This window comes from Sinocyclocheilus rhinocerous, unplaced genomic scaffold (genome assembly GCF_001515625.1).
Source record: "Sinocyclocheilus rhinocerous isolate Xijiao unplaced genomic scaffold, SAMN03320098_v1.1 scaffold72, whole genome shotgun sequence".
Classification (NCBI taxonomy): domain Eukaryota; kingdom Metazoa; phylum Chordata; class Actinopteri; order Cypriniformes; family Cyprinidae; genus Sinocyclocheilus; species Sinocyclocheilus rhinocerous.
In genome coordinates this window covers 3,622,374-3,629,904 of record NW_015628351.1, presented here as the reverse complement: position 1 = coordinate 3,629,904, position 7,531 = coordinate 3,622,374, and the positions used below count along the sequence as shown (strand labels likewise).

General features: G+C 36.2%; 1 long non-coding RNA gene across 1 annotated transcript; it reads right to left on the bottom strand.

Moving 5' to 3' along the window:
* Nucleotides 1–3,715: 3,715 nt before the first annotated feature.
* Nucleotides 3,716–4,169, bottom strand: LOC107737711 (uncharacterized). The gene is made up of 3 exons (XR_001639818.1): nt 4,097–4,169; nt 3,843–3,970; nt 3,716–3,762 (listed from the first exon to the last, which is right to left on the bottom strand). It is a non-coding gene; the product is annotated as an uncharacterized LOC107737711 (long non-coding RNA).
* Between the last annotated feature and the right edge of the window lie 3,362 nt (nt 4,170–7,531).

The window sequence follows — 7,531 nt, the reverse complement described above, 5'->3', positions numbered from 1 at the left end:
TATATATAATATGTGTGTGTGTGTGTTTGAATTGAACTGAAGACACACTGAATGTTTTCCATTTCAATTTTTTAAATACTTCAAAATCAACATTGATTTTAAAAGTAACTGTATATAATGCACAATAAATCTTAACACAATAAATTCCTTGCTGGAATAAATTTACAATAAAAAGCTAGTCTTTTCATCACAAACTACTTATACTACTTTACATACATACATATTACAACACATACATTCTAAATACATACTAGCAACACATTCAATAACACTCACCTGTGAGACTATGAACTCCTACAGGTCAAGACACTAAACCCAATATATGTATACATTGGACAACAGATAAAAAGGGAGATGGATATGGGAGCATTATTTGCCCTGCATTATAATCATCTGTGTCATTTTGTCTCTTTTCTGCCCTGAGACCTGGTTAATTTCTGACCCTGCTTGAGTGGTTAATTGGTTAACCAATTTTAACTTCACCCCAACCATTTCCTGTCTTTTCATCGTCTACAAAATGGTCCACATTCTGCTCATATGAAGGGGATGCCATACCTTTCAGCACGACCGATTTCAAATGGTGCTAGAAAACCCCAGTCCACTCTGAACACCAGAGGAAATCGGTCACGCTACAAAAGGTAGAAGCATAGCGGAAGGCTGATTTTGTGTGGGATCACTAAATAAGCTTTTAAATAAATAGCATGAATGCATTTAAAAGATCAAGCTAACTGAATGCCAATGTCAGTCACAAACACATGTCTGCTAATGAGCATAAGAGTCTTCTTCTAGTCTCATTTACTCGTACTGATTTATAGACTGCTTCCTGAAGACTTTCCATACATAGCACATACATACACATTGTTTTTGGTGGTTGCTGTGTCTCTGTAGTAATTGGAGGGCCCCTCTGAAGGACGCTGCAGTGTGTCATAGCAGCTTAGCCATGGACCATCAGTGCTGAAAAGAGGGGACCTCCCAGAATCAGCATGGCAGCGGATCTGAGACGTGGGAAATAACCAGCACAAACACATACATATTTTCGAAACATGCTTTAATTGCTTTTAAAATCATCCACTTTGATTTATTTCACATCATTTTTATACATAAAATTTGAATAACATCCTTCAGTCATTCAAGTTTAAATGAATAGATAGACACTTAAAGGGACAATTCAACAGAAATGGAAAATTATATCATCATTTACTCACCCTCATGTTGTTCCAAACATGTATGCTGTTATTTTTTTAAGTAGAACACAAAAGAGAGTTTTTGAATTATTTTCACATAAATCTTTGTGATAAATGGCACTTTCTAGTGTCCATTGATTGTCAAAATAAAACTAGAAAGGCACCTTGAAATGAGTCCACATATTTAAATATAAAGGTTCCAAAAGTGCCTTAGACCACAGCAGTGCAAAGAACCATGTTTCTTAGTGAAAGAAACTTTTTTTCACTATAAAAAATATTTTGTGGATTTGAAAAGCGTATTTTAAAGGTTCTTCATGAAACCGTTGATGTCAATAAATAACCTTTATCTTTAAGAGTGCATACAACTTGTGCACTATATACAGTATAAGCGTTAAAATAGCTTTGAGAAGACAAAATTTAAGTTCACTGTGATCACTATTCACTGTGATCTGTTCCAGCGTAAGAGTAGATCTCAAATCAAATGTGCTGGTTTCAATGGTGATGTTTGAAGTTATTAACGGCCATATTTGAAATAGTTTGTGATGTAGCTTCAACTATTTACTTTAAAGTCTTTGCCCTTACTATTTCAAATTTGTGTTTGATTTCAGTGTTTTTTAATAATATTTCCATAATATGCAATGTGTGCACACCTTTTAACAAAAAGAATGTGTCTTAGGGTTTCGTGATCATTTAAGATTAGCCCTTGAGGCCAATGAGTTGTGTTTCTGTCAGTTTTAGATAAATGTAGTTAGCCACACCTGTACTTAACATGAAAGACAGATATGATTAAAGACACACCTGTGGTATGTACACAAAAAAGTTTGGAGTCATTAAAAACACACAAAATGGAATGGAATTTGACTCCAGTCTTTAACATTTGTCCCAGGAATCAGCTGACGTGTCTTTAGGACTTATTTATTTATTACTTATTAATACATTTCCAAAGGTACAGTGCTATTATGAGCAGAAATGTACTCATTTAGCAGACACTTTTATCCAAAGAAATGTACAAATGAGGAAAACAAACTATTGTGAGTATTAGTGACAGCACACGGTTGTGTGAAGGCACAGGTATATGTTATAAGTTAAGTCTTATAAATCTACTACCTTAGTTGAGTCTAGATGTTGCAGCATTTTATTATTATTATTTTAATGCTAATACAGTATAGTTTGTAATGCAAGTACTGTGCTCCAGATAACCATATGTGCATAGTCAGTAGGGTTTTTTTCTTACCTTGTTTTAGTATATGTACTTAGGGCACCCATAAAATCAGCTAGCGTGTCTCCGACATAGTGATAACACTCGTCGCCTTCTCTAATGCAGCTCAACCAGGTCTCGTCCCATTCGTCAATATTTGTGATATCGCAAATGTCGGAAAATATGCTGCATGTCCCTTTTAAAGGGGTCATCGGATGCCCATTTTCCACAAGTTGATATGATTCTTTAGGGTCTTAATGAAAAGTCTGTAGCATAGTTTGGTTACAATTTCTCAACGGTAGTGTAAAAAACACTTTTTTTACCCTGTCAAAAACATTATTAGGAAAGGCGATTTGCAAAGATTCATTGCAAAACCTTATACTCACTTCTTCTGTAGGTGAGGCTGGATCACGAGTGATTTGTGCAAACATAGATGCAGTGGATTTTTATCATTATAGGGTGCCAACACACATTTCAGTTCAAACAACTTGTAAAAGTTCATGTAGCATCCAATGACCCCTTTAAAGTAATTTTTTGAAGTCACCTTGATGATTAGCATTTTCTTTGGGCAGAATCTTTCAGTAGTGTTACAGAACACACTAATGAAACTATATATACACTATTACCTCACAACGCATTACACAATTTTTTTTACAGTCATTTGTTGTGTTACTGACTTTGCATTGATTTGACAGTAATTAGAAAAATTACTACATTCTCACTTTTTTTAATAATGTGGGGAAATTGGGGGCATGTCTGGCTGTTCTGTCTGGCGTGAACTAGGTCAGTGCTCTTTTCTGCACTGGAAACCATTGCTGCTTGACTCTGTCCTCCACATGCACTCAGTAACCTGGACTCAAACAGATATGAACTGACTTGCCCACTGACACACCCTTATAAGTAATTACTGGAGCTTCTCGATTATAAAAAGCAGGTTGAATCAGATATGGCTTTTTATTTATTTATTTATTTTTTCTTTGAGGCAGTGACCTCAAGGAGAGCACATGGCGATGGGATATGACCTCAAATCCATGTGGGTTTAAAAGCCGGGTGTCACGCAGATGGTTTAGTGTAAAGCAATGCAATAGTTCTGAACATGGTTCACTGTAATTGAACCAAAAGACCTATAGGGTATCAAGTATAAAGCACAAATATTTGTGTCAATATTTATAGCATATTACCTATAAAAATTAGCCTCAGTTCACGAGAAGCATATTTTCTGTAACATATTTATATTCTAATTTAAAAAAAAATATATATATATTATTTTAATTATGTATGATAAATATACATAGTAAATAAAAAGCTTCTTATAACATGATAGAATAAATACCTTTTTTGTCTGTTACACTCACCTGAAGGAAGACGTTGAATCAGCAGCTGAAAGTCAATGTATTTGAAGACCAAAAATTAAAAAATTAAAAAATAACAACGTTCAATCTATTCTAAAAATATCTTACCTTTAGATAAAGTGCTGTGAGAGCTTGTAGAGCTCTTATAGTAAAGAACGGACAGCCCCAAGAAAGACAATCAGCCAGTGTGTGGGACGACCATGTGCTCATCCTTGTCAGAAACACAGTGATGCCGTCTTGGCGTGTGTGTTTGTGTGAGTGCGTAAGAACGAGGAATCGAGGAAGAGTGAAATAAATGAATGCTGAGCTGTTTTAAAGACACAACTTGATTAAATGAGAAATGTAAAAATACCGGAAAATACCTCAACAAAGGAAAAGACTGAAGGAAGAACAGCATGATGTGAGAATGCAGTGGATGCGAGACGAGAAGCTAAGAGAAGCATGGAGGCTTGTCTGTCTGGAAACAGTCTCTCAGACAGACTTGACAGCCCCCCGCCCATGCCCCCCAAACTGCTGGCTTTGAAAACACCCCTACACCCACCAAACACCCCTCCCTTCTCTCCCTACCCTAACCAACAACTACGACAACTCTACAACACGGCCTTTGCGCAGGGAATTTCACGTTTTTATGTCCTATTCTTAGTACTGTTAACCAAAACTAAAACTGTTTTATCTCAGAGTCTATTGTTAACAAGCAACGTGTTTTTAGGTCTGTTGTCTCATGACCCAGTGCATGTGAGGTGAATATGGGCCAGGGTGCCCTCTAAAGGCAACCACTGTAAATAGCAGGATGGTACTCACATGAGAGCATGTGATTACACTGTTTACATGCAAGATCTCATTTCCTGGTGTGTCATCCTTATTACTTACAGTACCATCATGGCACACCGAGGGTCTTTCTAATAGTTAAGATGGTCTTAATTCATCTGAATTGTGACTCAGGTTCTTCGATGATTATTTAATGGAAACAATAAGAAACGTGAAGTAGCAAACACACATTTATTGTTTATATTGAATACAAAATTTTTCTTCATGTAATTTGCATGATCAAATGTAATATTTAAAGGGATAGTTCAGCAAAAATTCACCCTCATTCTGTTTACATTTCTTTCTGTTCATACTACAACAATGTGCCAAATGTGAATTTGCATATTTAAAATGCATAAATGAGATTTACAGAGAAGTTTTGTTTATTATTTACATAAAGTTCAGAATACTTGAAATGGACCACTAGACCACAATAGAAATAGACCACAATGGAAATGGTACTTTTATGGTGCTTTTTGTCCTTTTAGGAATTTGTCAGCCCCTGGTCACTTTCATGGTATAGAGCAGCATGAACATCCTGACAAACATCTCCTTTTGTATTCAGCTTAGCAAAGGAAATCAGAAAATCAAGTTTGGAATGATATTAGGGTGAGTAAATAATGACAGATCTTCAATTTTGGGTTAACTGTCTCTTTAAGTCAGTGGTTCTCAATCTTTTTGTAGCATGTAGAGAAATTCCCTTTGCTGATTGTCAGAAAGGTACATAGTTTCCTTATGTTTTCTATTTAATGCCCGCCATCATGTGAAACCACCAGTTGGCCTGGACGGTCCAACCTTTCTGCTCGCAGAGGGCAATCTGCTGCAGGAAGTGGTTCCTAGCCTCTTCCTCCCCTTGATCCTGCTGCAGTGCAGTTAGCAGGTAGCGCATGTCCTGTGACATGCTGAGCTCAGGGATTCCCGTGAGCAGCATTAGAGAGAAGAGCGTGACTAGAAGGCGAGACTGAGCCCGGAGGGACAGATAGGCATTGATACAGGCAGGCCCGTGCACAGGTAGGGCTCAACCTGTGCAGAGCACATGCCCTTTTTGCCCTTACATTCCGAAGTGCCCTTTTTTTTGGCGATAAAATAAATCAATGATATTGGTCACCCTTTACATCTGTCTGTCTGCTTCATGCGCGTTCTACGTTCGCGAATCAGTCTGAATGAACAATATAATGGCATTAATGGGAAGACTCATTTAAAAAAGTAAGTAAACAACTCACACACTTAGATGTAACCACTTTGTTACGTCAAAATAAGACTTGAAATGGTCTGAAAACATGATCTGTGGGAGTTTTTAGTGAGTGAATCAGCATGTTGAAATTTAAAGTAAATTTCTGTGTCTGTGACCAATATTTACTGAGCTTTGATGACTGATGAACCGAATAATTCAAAAATAGTTAAAAGGGGGGTGGCCCTTTTTCCGTTTCAGCACATGCCCCTCAAAAGGTCTGTGCACGGCCCTGGATACAGGTGTCCTAAAGAAAGAACAGATACTGGAGCTCAGAGTATGGCTGTAGCATTCTGTTGACTTGTTCAAATCGTGTGTGCATGATTAAACATATTTGTTTTATTTTTTTATTAGTTACTGAATCACAAATCCAGATCAGAGTAAGCTTTCTAAATGCGTAATACAATGGGCTGGCAGGAGAAACAAATGCTTCTCAAGTTTTGTGTTAGTGGCATGTATTGTTTTAGTGTTATTTATTAACTAATTTAGTTGTTTTTTTTATATGTTGAAGTAGCTTTTATTTCTATATTTTCAGTTGCCATTTTAATTTAAGTTTTAGTAATTTCATGTGTTTTTTATGTGTAATTTTTATTTGATTTTTAAAAAATGTTTCTATAAAGCTTATTTGATTTCAGTTTTTAGTCATTTTATTACTTCAACTTATTTCAGTTAGTTGCAGAGGCAACCCTTCTAATTTTTAAAGGGATAGTTCAACCAAAAATGAAAATTACCCCATGATTTACTCACCCTCAAGCCATCGTTTATATGACTCTCAGAGTTATTTTTAAAAATGTCCTGAATTTTGAAGCCCTAAAAAGTGCATCCATCATAAAAAAGTACTCCACACAGCTCACAGGGGTTAATAAAGGCCTTTTGAAGTGAATCGCTGCATTTGTGTAAGAAAAATATCCATATTTGAAACTTTATAAACAGTAATCTCTGGCTTCCGCTAACTGTAATATGCATGTTCATGGGAGAAAGGCTTTACAAAACGAGGATTTTAATTTAAGCCAAGAATAGTCTTTTTCATCGGAGCTTACACTACGCCTGCGTCCTACGTCATCCACTAGGCCACTTTCTTGTGAATGTGTGTACAACAGTTAGCGGAAGCTAGAGATTACAGTTTATAAAGTTTTAAATATGGATATTTTTCTTACACAAACGCATTGCTTCGCTTCAGAAGGCCTTTACTCACCCCTAGAGCTATGTGGAGCACTTTTATGATGGATGGATGCACTTTTTGGGCTTCAAAATCACGACCCCCATTCACTGCTATTATAAAGTAATATAATACTTTTACCAAGTACATACTGGTAAAAAATGTATAGCCTGAATGCACTGTAAGTCGCTTTGGATAAAAGCGTCTGCTAAATGCATAAATTAAATTAAATTATAAAGTTTGAAAAAGCCAGAATTTTTTTTTTATTATAACTCCAATTGTATTTGTCTGAAAGAGGAAAATCGTATACACCTAGGATGGCCTGAGGGTGAGTAAATCATGGGGTAATTTTCATTTTTGGGTGAACTATCCCTTTAAGTTTAAGTTGAAATTGTAATATTTATATTTTATTTCAGCTTCATTGTAATTACCAATAACAGATTTGAATAGTTTTTAATTTTAGTTAACAATAACAACACTGGTTGCAAGGCCCTGTAACACTGAATATATTTCAAAGAGAAGCAGTGTAACAGAACATACCCTAAATCTCTGGTAGTAGAGGCTGGGACGGCCTTTCACCCTGCCCATCACATACAGGAA